This window comes from Dasypus novemcinctus, chromosome 8 (assembly GCF_030445035.2).
Source record: "Dasypus novemcinctus isolate mDasNov1 chromosome 8, mDasNov1.1.hap2, whole genome shotgun sequence".
NCBI lineage: Eukaryota > Metazoa > Chordata > Mammalia > Cingulata > Dasypodidae > Dasypus > Dasypus novemcinctus.
Window position 1 is genome coordinate 10,039,885 of NC_080680.1, and position 16,355 is coordinate 10,056,239.

The 16,355-nt window shown below is 53.3% G+C and overlaps 1 long non-coding RNA gene across 4 annotated transcripts; it reads right to left on the minus strand.

Moving 5' to 3' along the window:
* Window positions 1-3,446: 3,446 nt before the first annotated feature.
* Window positions 3,447-13,338, minus strand: LOC139439478 (uncharacterized). Of its 4 annotated transcripts, XR_011649345.1 has the most exons (4): window positions 10,811-11,592; window positions 10,069-10,283; window positions 4,475-4,573; window positions 3,447-4,094 (listed from the first exon to the last, which is right to left on the minus strand). It is a non-coding gene; the product is annotated as an uncharacterized lncRNA (long non-coding RNA). The 4 variants fall into 4 exon arrangements; XR_011649343.1 differs by lacking the exons at window positions 10,069-10,283; window positions 10,811-11,592 and adding an exon at window positions 11,791-13,338; XR_011649344.1 differs by lacking the exons at window positions 10,069-10,283; window positions 10,811-11,592 and adding an exon at window positions 13,019-13,337.
* Window positions 13,339-16,355: the final 3,017 nt, after the last annotated feature.

The following is a 16,355-nucleotide window of genomic DNA, read 5'->3' on the forward strand; positions in this document are numbered from 1 at the left end:
TTTCCCAAGGTCTGGCTCCTTCTTGCCCCTGGGACTTCATCCTGCAGCAGCTGTGTTGAAAGAGGGGGCATCCGTCCGGCATAGGAGCCTCCGTTTTGAGCAAGGTAGGGGCATGGGGACAAAGTAAGGGAAAGTCCAAACACTGTGGGAGAACACACCCCCTGGGAGGCATGGCCCAGGACCACGGAGGGGGCCATGCAGAGGGGCAAACTTTTTAATGCTTTGTGGTATCAAAAGAAGAAGGAGCGCTGGAGAAGTAGAGCTGGGAGAGGTCCCCTCGCCCTCCCCATCCACCCACTCATGCCAGGAACCACCTCTCCACGGGCAGAGGAGCCCATCATGTTTAAACAAGAGCAGCAGAGAAAGCATGTAGCTTGGCGCCAACCAAAAGAGAGTGTAAGCAAAAGAGGGAAATGCTCCAAGCAGCACCCTGGCAGGCAATGCAGACACACCAGAAAAATATGGTGATGAAGCCGATAGAAATTGTAACCAAATGACAAAGTGAGAAATTCAAGAACATCAGACATAGATGGCAGAAGGATAGAAGTGTTTGAAAAGAGAGCTGGTAGAGCTCCTAATATAATAAAAAAATAAAAGGGGAAAGTCATTTTACTAATCAAGACCAAACTAGAAGTAGCTCAAGAGTAAAACAGACCCCACACAAATATTGCAGCCAGAGAAATGGAGGCAGATTGTATTTTCCAAAGAGCTACCTACCCCATCCCACGCACTTGTCTTACAACGTGACTAGCAGTCTTCCCAGTGAGCCTTGGGGTCTCTAGCCCGTCTCCTTGACTCAGGGCAGGCTTGTGACTGATTCAACCAATAGAATTTGGCACAAGTGATATGATAGGATTTCTAAGGCTGAGTTATAAGTAGCAAGCAGCTTCCTCCAGGCTCTCTAGGCAGAGCCATATAAGGAGTCAGCCTACCCTGAGCCGCCATGTTGGAGAGAACACATGCGGAAACCACAGAGAGAGAGAAAGATGCCTGGGCAGGCCCAGCTGTTCCAGCCCCAGCCAGCCCAGGAGCCAGACTAGTGTGAGAAGACACCTTCATGGTGACTCCAGCCCAGCCACCAACTGGCAGCCACCACGTGAGGGTCTCTGCCTCAGAGCCACCTACCCAAGCCCAGGCAACACCCAGAACCATCCACAAGCCCCATAACAAATGCTGTCCATTGCTGGATTTGGGGATGGTTCATTCGGAGCCATAGAGACTAGAATCAAAGAAAACAGAGGAAGGAGAATTTTTTTTTTTTTTAAATCAGACAAATAGAGAAAAAAGAATTCCAGAGAAAACAACTCAAATCCTTTCTCAGGAAAAGAAAATGAGTTTCGATTTCAGACTTTTCACCAGGGACCCTTCCTAGCTGAAGGCCATGGAACTGCATATTTTAGATACTCAAGGAAAGAAAATGTGAGCCAAGGGTTTTACAGTCAAGCCAAGAGACCTTCAATTATAAAGGCCACAGTGAACATTATGAACATGCTAGAATTCAGGGTATATCATCCATAGGTCCTTCCTGAAAACTATTTTGGAGGACAAGCTTCAGACAACATAGAAACCAGAGAAGAAGCTTCAAAATCTGCTCTAATGCTGAGCAGTGAAAATTATTCAACAGTAGAACTAGATCTAAAGGATGGGGACAAAGGTAACAGTAAAGTGGACAAATGCAGCGAATAAAAATAGGGCGGGGGCAAGGAGAGGGTGAGAGAAAAACTGGAATAAGCCCGGTGATTGCCTTGGGTTTCAATGGGGAGCAAAGAATAGAACTTTCATCTGTACAAAGTCACCCAGTCCTTACCCATCGAGCCAGAATTTGAACCAAAGCCATCACACTCTGGGTTCTGTGGCTTTAAAGGAATATTCAGGTGGGTGTTTGCAATAGCAAAAACCTGGAAACGACCCAAATCGTGCCTACAATGGATTTCCAGGAAAATGGTTGAACGGCAGGTGGTTGGCCTCAAACTTCACGAATGTTATGAGCAGAAGAAAGCAAGTCTCAGAATTTATATGGTTATAAATGGGTCGCGTTGATAAAATTTCGAAAGCAGGCAAACTTTAGCAATCTATTGCTTAGCGACAGATACTCCTAGAGTGAGACTTTAAACAGAACAGGTAACGATTAACACAGAATGCCGGTCAGTGGTTACGGAAATTAAAAATGAGAAGAAGGGAGGGCAAGATGAGGGCGCCACTTCAAAGAATATGTTCATGTGTGCGGGATGTCTGTCTTTATTTATCACTCTTCATTGAACTGTGCCTGTAAGTTATAGATACTTTGGGTAGGTAGAGTGTACTTCAGAATTTTTTTTCAGTTTCTTTTTTTTTTTTCTTTAATCTCAAAGTAGAAAATCATAATGACAAGGAATGAAAAGGATTGTCTCTGTTTCCGGCCAGTGAAAACTTCCTGGAGCAGCCCTCCCGAGCTTGGAAGGTTCTTAGTGAGAATCTTAAACCCAGAGTTCTTCCTACCACCCCAAGCTCCTGAAACGGCTTTCTGAGCCCAGTGCTTCTGTCTCTTCGTACTGGGGAGAATGAACTATCTATTGAGGACTAATCTCAGTTGGTACAAAAACGCTGCTTTCTAAGTGATTATTAACTTACGTTTACCTCCAGGGCCCTCTCCACCTAGGATGGATGGGATAAACAATCTCAGAGGTATCCGGTGGCCTTGTGTAGCCCGAGCCCCGGGCAGCGCCTCCTGGCCAGGGGGCCACGGTGTCTCACCTGCAGCTCCGCAGCCCACCGCAGGGGGCCAGGGCTCGCTGGCCAGGAGGACACCCCAGCTTGGGCCCAGCCTCCCTGGTTCCATCTCGTCCCTCCCCTCCGAAGGCTTCCCGCCTCCCTGGGCCTGCCGTGGAGGGGCAGCCCCTGCTCCGTCCTGCCTTTTCCCTGCTGAATGCCCCACGTCAGCGAGCCCAGGCTTTCCCCAGAGAGCGAACCCGCCGGGTGGTCCTGACCCCCGGGGGAGCGCGTCTCGGCAAAGCCGGGATGACAGTTGCACAAACGCGCCGGCCCCTTCTCTCACCCCCAGAAGCTGCCAACTCCTCCTGTTCAGCGCAGACACAGGCTAAGAATTTGGTGGCTGGCCGTCATTCCAAAGCAGCCACTTCGGTGGGCAGTGCTTTTTCTAAATGCCTTGGGCACAGGGTCACGTGTTAGCTGCCCCCACCGGTGCCCACCTCACGCCCCTGCCTCCCTGGGGTTCCAGATGATCCACCTGAAGCCTCGCCTGCCCCGCCCACCTCTGGGGGTGCCCTCGCTGAGAGCAGCCCCGGTTCCCAGCTCTCCTCCTTGCCTGATTTGCCTCCCGCCCCAGCCCCAATCCCTTCTCTCTGGCTCCTGCCTCCTCCACTTCGCATTTCAGGCTTTCCTCAGGCAAGGAGCTGCAGGAGGAGGGCAGGGTGGGGGCCGGCAGCCTGCGGGATGAGATCTGGCTGTGCCGGCCTCTGCAGCCCCAGCCCCGCATCTCCTGGGGCGACAGGGGGCCATCTGCTGCGAGCTGGGGCGGCAGCTGGGCCGCCTCCAGCAGGGACGAGGTGGGATTAATCTAGAGGTGACTTTTGACCTCGCCACAATCTTAGAGACTAGAGCGCACCCACCCACCCACATACTGCACGCGCACCTACGCACACACTGGGACGCATTTTCACCCATGTGTATGCAGGAGCGAACAGTCCGCTGGCAACACACATGTGTGCACACACTCGCACAGGGATGCACAACCCACGCACACACACTGCATAGCAGAGATTTTCCCCAACAACTGCCGCAGGGCTCCATAGCAACCAGCAGCAGCATCCTCGCGCAGGAGCTCGATTTGGGGTCACTGAGCAGGCGAGCGGCGAGACTGTAAATGAATGAGACGGGCTCCTTCACCGTAATTCAGCAATTCTGCCAGAATTTATTCCCCCGCAGGCATCCTCTCCCACCAAGAGGCTTCTCAGAGGCCCTGCGTTTATTTCTACGATTTTACTCCAAGCAGTTTGGGACTCCATCTGCTAGAATCATCCTCCAACCCGGTTAGGGAGACAGCAAAGAAAACCAGATTCATTCGACACCTGCTGTGAGGAAATGGGCACAGTCGCCTGAAACGAAACGGTTGGTAAAGATGGCCCTGCTCCCTAATTCAGTGACAGCCCGCACCTCTAAAACCAAACAACCCTTCAGGGACAAGTGACAGCTGTGGGGGAGGGGTGAAAGTCGGGGCAGAGCGGGAGAGTCTTCAGGTAAGCTACAAGGTCTTTGAATCCGGAAGAGGGAGAGTTAGACACTTAGCCCCGTGGTAGTCATGGAGGCCACAGCCAAATGAGGTGCAGGGTATCTGGATGGTTTCCAGAACCTTCGGGAGATGACTTGGAACGTCTTGTATGCTTTTCTGCTGCAACGCTTGAAAGAACCCAAGGGTTCCAACCTGCAGCCACGGAATCAACAGGACTTTTTGGCCCCGGCAGCCTTCCCGTCTTACCATCTTATCTCCCTGTGTCAACAGGCATTTCCACACACCATTGAACGGGCCAGAAAGCAAACACTGGGTCACCTCCGGGAACTTGCCGCACGTGAGGATCTGAGTGGGAACAAACAAACACACCAGCCTTTGCAGGAGCCATGCCCCTGGGAGCTGAGTGGCCAGAGCCAGCCATACTCTAGGCAGGAGCCCAGGGGCCCGTGACCTTCTCAGGCCCACTGCTCCTGCCGCCCGGCAACACACAGCCCACCCAGCCCACCCAGCATGGGAGGGGGCAGCACCTCTGGAGCTCCGCTGGGGGTCAGGGCAAGCAGCAGGCCTTTCCAGAGGCTCGAGGGGCCTGAGGAGGCTCACCCAGAGGGAGGCAGGGCTGTGGGTGCTTCCTCCATTGCAGTGTGATGGGTGCACGAGGATTGCTCCTGGGAATGGCTGGGTAGGGCAGCCGCTTTTTATAGCAAGTAATTTTAACACTCCCTGTACTATCTTCAAGTGAAATTCTTGAATAATATCTACCAGAACAACATGAGATGATAGATGGATGGACAGAAAGTAGACAGATTAGATAGAAAGACTGGATGGATGGATAGATGAGATAGAAGGACAGATATAGAGGATAGATAGAGTACATTAGATAGATATAGAAGGATAGATATCGTAGATACTATAGATAGAGCAGATACATTAGATAGATGAAAGAGCTAGATATAGATGATAGACAAATATATAGATATGTATGTAGATGATACATAGAGTAGATATAGATGGATGTATGGGTAGATAAATAAACAGGTATAGATGGATTATGGCTAAATGGATGGATGGATAGAGAAAAATAGGAGGTGGGTAGATAGATGGCACATAGATTAGGGAGATATAGATGGATGGATGGATGGATGGATGGATGGATAGATGGATGGGTTATAAATATGTGTGTATGTGTGTATAATCTTAACTGCTAAAATACAAAAGAAAACTTAAAAGAGCAGTAATTTACAATAACATATTTATTTCAATGTGTAAATGCTTCAACACAACTCCACTAGAGGACGTAGTCAAGTCCTCAGATACTTACAGCTCAGCTAAAACTTCTGCGAATGCCGCAGCGGCAAATACCACCTGGTAGTGGGTATTGATTTGGTCAATCAAGCCCTGTGCCTGCCACGGCCATCATTGCCATGATTTTCTGAAATGATAATCAAATCTCAACAAATCTCTGAGCAAAACCAAATCTAGATCTGCCCTTGTCATGCACAGTCGCTGAATTTCTGGAAAATTTAATGTCTGTGACAATCAGGTATGTGTGCATTGTGTTGGACAGAATGCAGGGATGGGAACAGACCCAAAAGGTTTAAAACAGATTGTTCATCCAAAGGATGGAATAATGTTTAAGCAGGGGACCATTCTCAAGCACGGTTCCCCTGGCCCACAAATACCAGTAGTCTCCAGAACCATTGTTTCAAACACCCACCCAAAAAAAAGTGCCCCCACATACTTTCCCCATGCCCTGGAGACCCACTGAAGATCTTTTGCCACTGCCGGCTGCAGAGACGCCACGTGGGAGTCGGGGGCCCGTTCCTCCCCCTACCCACTGTCCACTCCTCTTCCTTATCTCCAAAGACCCCACAGGACTCTGTCTGCAGGGGCACCAAACCCCAAGCTCTAGTGGCACAGCTTGCACCACTGTGGCAACAAAGTCCTGATCGGAAGCAAGCTGGCGTGGCCCTCCACATGCACGAGGGGTCCAACGGGGTAGCCCGCTGGTCCCTACCGTCAACCTGCTGCCCGCCGGCCAGCCCCAGTGCACGAGGGGACCCTCTTCCCTCGGCAGAAACAAGTCTCCTGAATCTGTAAATCAATCACGGGTCCATGTAACATCCTAAAGATGTATACATTACAAGTCTCACTTTTTTTTTCAGATTTCTATTCTTTTTTTTATTGCATTTTTTTGAAGATTCGTAGCTCACTTTTGACGACAGGATTGTGAAGCAGGAAGCCTTAGCCTCCCTCTAATATCAACAAGCCCTGCTCTCTGAACTTCACATCCGTCCCTTTGTTACTTTACAACCGAAACAGGTGTGGGGCGGGACAGAACAGAGGAGCCTGGAACCCTGCCATAGGGGACAACAGACCTAGTTTGACACCCCACTTCTGCCCTTGCTGAGTCACGGGACTTGGTTAGATTCCCTAAGCTCCCCAAAACAAAACTTCCCCGCGTGTGAAATGCACGGGAAGCAATATGGAGCTTACGGCGCAGCAGGGAGGACAGAGCAAGGCAAGGCAGGTAGAGAACACAGCTCAGAGCCAGCTTTCAAAGAGGGTTGCTGAAGTGGCCTCAGGCTCACAGGTCAACAAACAGGCTGGTCAACAACAGGCTAAGCAGAACAGGTGACTTCGTGCAAACCCCAGCACCCTGCGGGGGCCGGACCAAACCCTGCCTGCCTCCACACTTCCGGTTCTTCTCGCTGCACTATCTTCTTTTTGGCTGGGTGGTCCGAGTCCATCCACATCCATCAAATTGGAAAGCACATTGCAAGCTGGACTCTTCCTTCACGGCCCTCCTCTCCACCGCCTTCCTCAGGATGCAGAGAAGAGAAGGAGGCCTTCTGATTTGATTTGTCAGGTACAGAAGGGCCAAGCCTCCTGCCTTTCAAAAGTCTTCACCAGGGAAGTGGCTGTGGCTCCATCAGTTGGGCTCCCATCTACCCTACCGGAGGCCCTGGGTTCGTGTCCCGGGGCCTCCTGGTGAAGGCAGCCTCGCCCGCACCCTGCAGGTGCCGCGGAGCGCCGACTCAGCATGGTGACGCAACAAAAAAGAAAAGAAAAGAAAAGGGAGACAAGCAGAAACACAGGAGAGCATGCAGTGAATGGACACAGAGAGCAGACAGCACACAAAAAGCCACCAGCGGGGGGGATAAAAAAATAAAAACTCTTCACCGTCCAGCTCTTGAACTCCACTGGCTGTGGCTCTCATTCACCTTGGGTCCACGCCGGGGCAGACCCCAAAGGCACAGGAGCACTTCCTCCCGGGAATGGCTAACTGGATGGATCTGACCGGTTTTCTCATTTCCCTGCCCAGTTCATGCACACATCATCACTCTGAGCATTTTCACTTTAGAGGTAGCTTCTGATACTTGAACTTAATGATTGTAAACAGGAAGTGGTCTCCCTGGTCCTTTGGGAAATAAACCAATTCACATTTGCCCCTTGCCTCTGTGACCTGCCATAGCCATTCATTGTGAAACAAGAGCCTCTGTCTCATCACACGTATTCAACAAATTAAGATGGCTTTCTTTTAAGAAATGTAAGGCAAAGCTATCAGCCCACATCCTTGTGGCTGTGAATAAATGAATAGCTCTTTTTCCAACGCTGGCAGATCTGTACAGAGGTTCAACTTTTTTTAAAGTCAAAAAGTCTGTATCTATTTATGCCAGGATTCATAAACTGAATTTGCTGGGCATGAACCAGAAAGCACACCAACTTTTGACCTGCTCATGAACTTCATATTTCCAGCAGGAATATTTGACTTTATTGGAGACTGTATGTTTTAGCCTCCTAGCTGCTAAAACAAATGCCATAGAATGTGTTGGCTTGCACAGTGGGAATCTATTGGCTCACTGTTTTGAGGAGAGGAGAAGTCCAAAATCAAGGTGACCTCAGGTGACACTTGCTCTCCAAAGACCGTGGCATTCCAGGGTGGGGTACCAGCCATCTTTAGTCCTTGGCTTTTCTACCACATGCAATGCACATGGCAGCCTCTTTTCCTTTCTCTTCTCGGTCCTGTTAACTTTCAGCTCCTGGCTTCTCCCATGACCTTTCTCTCTGTTTCAAATTTCCCTTTTTTATGAGGACTTCACCCATATTGGATAAAGCCCAGCCTCGTTCAGTTTGGACACATCTTGATTAATAACACCTTCCAAGGTCCCTAACTAAAAATGGGTTCACACCCACATGAGCAGGGGTTGGGACTTGAACCAGCCTTTTATGGGAGACAGGATTCAACCCCAACAGTCTGCCCTCTGAACCCCTAAAACATGTTCTTCCCTCATGCAAAATACACCCATGCCATCACAGCCTCCTAAGAGCCTTAAGTCATTCCAGTTGCAATGCTAAGTACAAACTCTCATTAAAATCAGTTATGGGTGTGGTCAAAATTCCTCTGTCTGATGAACCTGGAAACTTAGAAAACAAAGTATCTGCTTCCAATATACAATGGTTGGACAGGCAGAAGATAAACATTCACATTCTAGAGAAAGGAACTGGAAGGAAAACAGGGCTCAGGTGTCCCAACAATGCCAAAATCCAGCAGGGTTAAGATTAGATCTCATGATCTAAGGGCCATGTGTGGCCTGACGATTTTGTCCTCCAGGCCTGATGGTATGGCAGTGCCACCTAAGTGCCTGCACTGTGGCCTGCTCTCCCAAAACACCAGGTGTAGGCCCAACCCTCTGTGAACATCTGGATGGTGGCCAGGCTCCCTGCCAACGCCGGGGGCCAGACACTGTGGGACGGCAGCACTGCCCCTGGCGAATGGAGTGCAAGTCTCGCCCCCTCCAAGCACCAGGGCAGATGGCCTGCCCCCTCCAAACCCAAGGGAGAACCTACCCTTTCCACCCACGTGGGTGGGTCTGCTCTCCTGGCCTGAGATCTCCTCGTTCCAGACCTGGGCTTCCATGCTTGAAGTCACTCTTCCTTCATTTCATCCCTTCGCTCTCCCTTTTAGAGATTGCTTCTGTTCATTCATACAAATTTTGCAGATCCTTTGTGGCTTTACGTGCAGCTCCAGGGGGTCCAAACCATCAGACAACAGAACTCCCCACAGATTTTTCCTGGATAACTGCCTTCAATCCTGGCCGCCACTGACGTGGCCGACCGGATCCACACCCAGGCACACTTTCTTTAGCAAAGGGCTGTGCGGTTAAACCCTCACGTGGAGCCCTGTCCTCTGGGGACTCACTTCCCAAAAGCTCAAGGAGGTCCCTGGTGGAGCCACTTCTGGCCCAAGTCTCAAAAGGCACTGTCTGGAAAGACTGAGAATTTTCAAAATCATCCGCTGCCATGTCCTTTGTGCTTAAGCATTTAATTCTCAATTTATCTCTTTCCTTTCTCCTTTCACTATAAGCTGCAAGGAGAAACCAGGATGCACCTTCCACACTTGACTTGGAAATCACCTCAGCTAAATACTCAAGTTATCACTTTCAAGTTCTGCCCTCTATACCACATCAGAACACAACTTTGCCAAGTTCTCTGCTGCTTTATGACAGAACTTTCTTCCAATTTCCAATGACACATTAATCATTTCCTCCTAAGTCTTCACTGAAAGTACCTTTAATGTTTGTATTTCTACCAAAAATCTGTTCACGATAAATTATGTATTCTCTAAGGCGGATATGAACTCTCTCTACAGCTCTCCCTTATTTCTGAGCCATCACAATTCTTCTACCCTCCACCCTCTACCCAAAGACTTTGCCACATTTTTAGGTATTTGCAATGGCAGCACATCACTTTCCTGTACCAAAACCTGTTTTCATTTCCTACCAGCTGAAACAAATGTTAAGCAATGCATTGGCTTAAAGAGCAGGGATTTATTGGCTCACCGTTTTAACACTACCAGTCCAAAATCAAGGCACCAGCAAGACGATGCTTTCTCCCCAAAGGTAGCTGGGGTTGGGTGCCAGCGGTTCTTGGTCCTTGCCTTTTCTGTCACGTGACAATGCACACGCCAGCGTCTTTTTTCCCAGGTTCTGTTGACTTCCAGTTTCCGGCTCTTTCTTCCCTATGGCTTTCTCTTTCTGGGCCTGATTTCCTTTGCCTATAAGGGGGTCCCCCATATTTGATGGAGGCCCACCCTCATTTCAGTGTGAGCACCCTAACTAGTACCAGCCTCAAAGGTCCATTGACAAATGGGCTCCCAGCCACAGGACCAGGAGTTGACCTGACCCTGCTCCTTGCGGGGAACACGATTTCATCCTCAACACTGTGGGTGCACACTTCTATCAAACCAGGGGCCCCCCAGAACTGGTTACAGAGATGACTCTGGGGCTGCTTTCCGGTACAGTGGCTGAAGTGCTAGACCAGGACTCGCTAGCTCGTCCGCCTGAACCCAAACTCCACTGACAGCAATCCTGAACTTGAGTAAGGAAATTAATCTCCCTGGGCCTCCCAGGGATCTGGTTTTCTCTGCCTTTAAAGGAGACTAAGAATAGCAGGCAAACGCATACGCCTGGGGGAGAGGAGGGGGCGGCGAAGAGGGGAGGAGCCACGTGACCCTGCTGGGCTGTCTCGGGCTGGGAGGCAGCCAGGGGACCCCACCCCAGCAGGGTGTTCTCCTGAACGCACCTGGGGAAGGGAAGTGTCTGGGCCGCCTGTCCCAGGGAGATCAGTGTGGCAACAGAGGGGCGTTGCAGGGCCAGCTCGGGAGTGAGCTTGGCTCACCTGTCTCCCAGGACCAGAGTGGCCAAACAGGTTCTCCAGGTGCTAGTCCAGCGCGTGCAGGGACAAGAACTCCTTGTTCCCGGCCGTATCCTGTAGGGCCGCTGCATTATCCAGGTTCAGTGTGTGATCAGAACTTGACGGGTAGGCGTGGGCATCGTACGGAGCCCTCGCGTGTCACCGAGTGTGACCTGGACGGTGCCAGGAGGGAGAGAAAGTCCACCTCTGCCCAGACTAAATGTGGCTGAGCTTTTACAGCAAGAGAAGGAGTCTCTTGGAAGGCAGGGAAGGAGGCTTTCTCCCTCGGGCCGCTGCTCCCAGGGGCAGGGGGATGGCACGTGGGACTCGGACCCCTCCCCTTAGCGGGGGCGTCTGGACACACTAGAAGTGGGGTCCCCAGCAGAATCCCCAATAATTGGACCTTCCCTTCATTCTGCATCAAACCTGGGGTGGGAGGCTTTTCAAATGCAGATTTCCAGGCCCCGGGCCCCTGGCAGAATCCCGGCCGGTGGCTCCCCGGAATCTGTGTTCTGCAAAGGTGCTGGGTGATTCTGGTGCCACAGGTCCCTGGCCGGACGCCTAGGAACCGGGACCCGCAGCCCCGGAAATCTCAGGGCACCTACTCCACGGGCATTTGGGCTCCTAAAGCCCGAGGATTCTTTCACCATTACAACCCATTGCTGGAATTTCACCCCTGGCCATTTTTCATTAAAATTCAGAGATGGCAGATTGGTGGTTGTTTCCTTGCCAAAAAAAAAAAAAAAAAAAATCTTGGCTCCTCCTTCAGGCGCCCATTCGACCACCATCCCCTGGATACGGGCGGATCCCCGCTTTTCCAGAGCTCCCCTCCCCATTGCCGGCACCAGCTCCCCACAAGCCACTCTCACCTGAAAACCTGCCTCTGCTCTGGCCCCATCTGAGTCCTCTATTTCAATATCAGAAATCAGCCCTGGGTCACCGCCCACCTGACAGCAGGCTTCCTGAGACCCAGCTCTTGGCAGGGTCCCCAGCAGGGTGCAGCCCTGCCAGGCACGGCAGGTGGGCGCCCGTGTGCGGACACGACATCCTGCTCCTCTCCCTGGCCCTGGAGGCAGCCCCGGCTCTCTGGCCAGCGCCGGGTGGGAGCAGCGGCCCCAGCGCCCTCCTCTCCCGCAGCCTCTTCCCGGGTAGATCCTGCTCAGCGGCGCCATGGACTTCTCCTAACACCCACTTTCACCAAGTCGATGAGGAAGAGGGGTTGAGGCTGACAGCGCCCCGGGGTGCCTTCACAAACATTAGCTCATTTATTTTCAAGAAGCCCTGGGAGGGAGGTCGTATTAGCATCCCAGTAAGAAAGCAAGGCTCGGAGAAGGTAACCTTTTGCCCCAAGGTTGCGCAGCCACTGGTGGAGACTGGCTGCAAACTGGAACCTGCCCCATGCAGCGCGGGTCATTGGCTGGAAGCCATCAAAGCACAGGGGAAACGCCATCTAGGAAACCGAAGGCTCCACAGGGTCACCGGGCCCCAGCACCACCCCACCCCACCCCTTGGCAGAGCCCACCAGCCCACTGCCTGAGAGGGAAGCCCAATGCCCGGGGGCAGACCCCATGCAGACACTGCCCTCGCCAGCCCTGGCTGGGCCAGAGTGGGCCCCGTTTACCCTTCGGGTCCCTCCAGCCCTGCCCCTCATGAGTCAGCTGGCCAGAACCTTCTGGACACAGGAAGGGGCCAGTGCTGGAGGGGCTCCACCTGGGACTTCCCAGAAGTACCCGGGTGGCCCCTGCAAGCCCCAGGAGAACAAGCTGCAATGCTCACTGCACAGGCACAGGGGGCAGGTATCAGCCTAAAAGCAGAGCTCTGGCGATTTTCTGAGTTCACTTGTTGAAAGTGGGGAGGTCAGTTCCTAGTCCTTTGTCTTAACAGTGAGTCAAGCTCAGAGACTCTCAAAAGTCTCCCTTTGCCTCAAGAACCCCTTCTCTGTCTGGCCTCTGCTCCTGACCTCCCCTGCCCGAACCCCAACACCTCGGGATGTGAACACCTGGCAGAGTTTAGTGGGTGACACCTCAGAGGGACATCGGTATTTTATTTTCTATTTTTTTAAAGGAGGTGCCAGGGACTGAACCCGGGACCTCATACCTGGGGGCAGGTACATCCACTGAGCGACATCTGCTCCCTGCTTCTGGATCTTAGTAGACATGGAGCCCACGGGCCAAGGATCTTTTCCAGCAGCGACAGGCCCAGCATCTGCCACATGACTGCAGGGGCTTGTCACTCAGGGAACAGGCCCCCCAGGTCCTGAAGTGACCACTTCGGGATGAGCGGGAGAAGCAGGTAGCCCGTCTTTCCGGGCCAACCAGGAGGGCAGCTCTTGGTGGGCAGGAGGGAGGCCACGGGAAGCGGCCCCGTCCTTGACCTCACCGATAGTGGGCCGGACCTGACCCAGTCACAACACCCCGCCCCCCTGTAATCCACTATGCAGCCCGAGTGACACAATCCCCAGCTGACCTCAGAGCAACAGATGAGGTGCTCCACACACCCCCACCCACCAGGCTAACCCTCCCCGCATGGCCACCCATCAGACAGAGCAAGGCCCCGAGAAGAGGCCAGAGTCGGTCATCCAGCTCTTCTCTCCTCTGCGAAATGGGTTACCACCCCCAACCCCCAAGCATTTGGAGCCCAAACTACATGAGACTGTGCCTCCTCCACGCTCTGCCTGGCACAGCCGATGCACGCCTGCTAGGGGCCTCCCCTGCAGCCCCAGCAGATGGGGAAACTGAGTCCGCAGCAGCAGGTGCCGATGTCCGGAGCCCAGCCGCACGCCCGGGCTTGCCCACACGTGCACACGGGCGGCCGCCCCGCCCCCGCAGTCAGCAGACACTGTTTTCCTCGGGACCTGCAGCAAAAGGCACAAACAAGCGCGCCGCGTTGTGCAATCTGCAGAAGGCTCCTGGCCTCCCTCCCTCTCGGGGGGTCACCCTCGGCTGCCCGGGACCCCTTCTGGGGGCGAAAACCACGTGTGGCTCCCGTGTGCACAAACACGGTCAGCCGCTGAGCTGCTGACGCTCTGGGAGCCGAATTTCACAACGGCATCCTGGTTTTGTTTTCAGTTAGCCGAGGAGGAGGAGGGGGCCGCGGGGGCCGGCGAGTGGCCGGAGAGGCCGTTGTCCCCGGGCGGGCGCCTGTGCCATGCTTCGCCCAGGACAGAAGTCCCTCGTGGCCCCTGGCTGGGCGGGGCCAGCGGGCGCACGTCTCCTCCAAGAACCTCCTTCCTTCTGGGGGGGCCTCCCGGAGCCTCCCTGGCCCCCAGGCGCCCGCTTCTGGCCGGAGCCCAGGGCTCCTTCAAGGGTTGTCCCCGAGCCAAGGAGAAATGCTGTCCCTCCTCTGCACGCAAGCGGCTTTGTTCAGCTCGAGGCATTTCCAAATTAGCAGGCTTTTCAGATGTGCAAATATGATTCTGAGAGCCTTTCGCTGATGACAAACATCGGGCTTAACACAATCAGATGATAAATAGTGGCTGTGGCAGGGGAGCGGCCCCCTCGGATCTCTTTGGTAGTCACACGGTGTTCTGCCAGGCAGAGCGCGCGAGCGCGCCGGCTGGCAAAGCAGAGGCAGGCGCGGGAGGCGGGCGGCGGGGGACAAGGGCTGGCCGGCTCCGCGCCTCCTTCATAGAGGGGGCAGGAGAAGCGCGCAGGGACAGCCTGCCTCCAACTCCTGTGATGTCACCCGGCAGGCTGCCACGCTGTAGATTCTTCCAATCCCTCACACGCACGGCCTTGGGCATGTTTTCAAAACCCCCCGATTCTGTTTCTCTGTCGTGGAAAGCCAAGGGCCAAGTTCCCTGGGTATTGGGGGGCCAGCACTCGTTCGCTCTGCCGTGGCAGCTGGCCGCAGACGACAAAACGCCACGCCGGGTCTTTCCTCTGCAGCCTTAAAGTTCTTCTTCGCACAAACCCAAATTAACAATGAACTCTGAGCTCAAACGTTCTCTCTAAATGCCACGGAAAGCTTGGTTTTAAGAGAGACAGGTAATGCTTCCTGCTTTGCAACGTTGTACCTGGGATGAACTTCTGATGCTTCATCTCGCTCGTCTTCACCTTCCCAGGCAAGGTGAGAAGAGAAGGGATGGCACTGGGGTGCAACCTCTGATGAGAAAAGAAACCGTCTTTCAAAAGAAGACAGTGATTTGCAGATGCGCGGGGTAACCCCACTGCTGTTCTGTGCTTTTGTGGAAGGTACTGTTCAAGACAACCAGTGGGACGTTCCTAAAGTCCATCAGCGCATAAAAGAGGAAACTGGACTCACACACGTCTCTGCAGAAGTTGAATATAAATTAAGATTCTATTCATGCCAACTCCGGGTTCCCATCCTGGTGATTTTTTCCTTAACCTCTAAGACCCCTGCTCACTGACTCAGTGGAGAGCACCTACTTTTGGAACATAACAGCTTCCCCTTTTCATATCCTTAGGCCCCGCCTGACACAGCATGGAGAGTCAAGAAGAAAACAGAAGGGAAAGGAGCTGCGTACCCGTCACCCAGCTCCCTGCCGAGAAGCCCTGAGTATTTGAAACAGGGGCAAACGGTGGGCACTGAGTCCACAGCTGCCCACGGGACTGGGAAATCAACCAGGGTGGGGGGAGAAGAGACCTCAAGGGCTGCCAGGGGCTTGCTGGGGACTCCCAGCCCTTTCAGGTAGGGAGAGAATGACAGCTCGCAGCAGGGCATGGAGGGGCTGCTCTCCTCTGGAGATGCCCTCGTGCAAACAGAGCCCCCGCCTGCAGGTCTGGGTTTGGGGAGCCTTGTTTGGGCGGATCCCCCCGCGAGCTCCTCAGAAGCCCCTCACACAGTGTGGGCCGACCTGATGCTGTCTCTGATGGTTTGCCACTACATGGGTAACACTATAACAAGAAGCAAAACCTGAGGGACCACAGTTTCCTGGCCGAGTCCAGGAGGTGTTTGGGGTTGAATGTCAATGGAGAAGGGAGACTTCCCGAGTGAGCCAAGGGGCTCTACTTGTGTCAGAGCTTCAGAGAAAGAGAGCAGCGCTGAGGTCAAGAATAAGAGGCTTGCAAACCCCAGAGTCTGAGGGAAGAAGTCTCCTGGGCTGTCAGACCCAGGCCAGCAGCCCCCACTCAATACCTTCAATTCCTGCATTTCTGAGAATGAAACATCCGTTTCTTCCAGGAGAAAGTGCTTCTGCACCTGTTTTCACTGCAGAGGAGCTTTCCCCGGCCCCTGGCCTCTCTTCCTTAAACATGATGTTCGCCCTAAGTTAGGCCCACTGGTTGCCCTGATCACCTCCTTCCTTGGACTCGCAGAGATCAAATATATACCACCACCCAGGTGTCTGTGTAGAACACCTCTAGAGGAGCCAGGAGACAGCGTCACATTCGGCCGGTCACCCCCGTAGCCCGGCTGCAGCGGAGGGGCCCCTGCAGGTGCACGGTCCAGCTGGGGCACGACCCGGGCCAGGCGC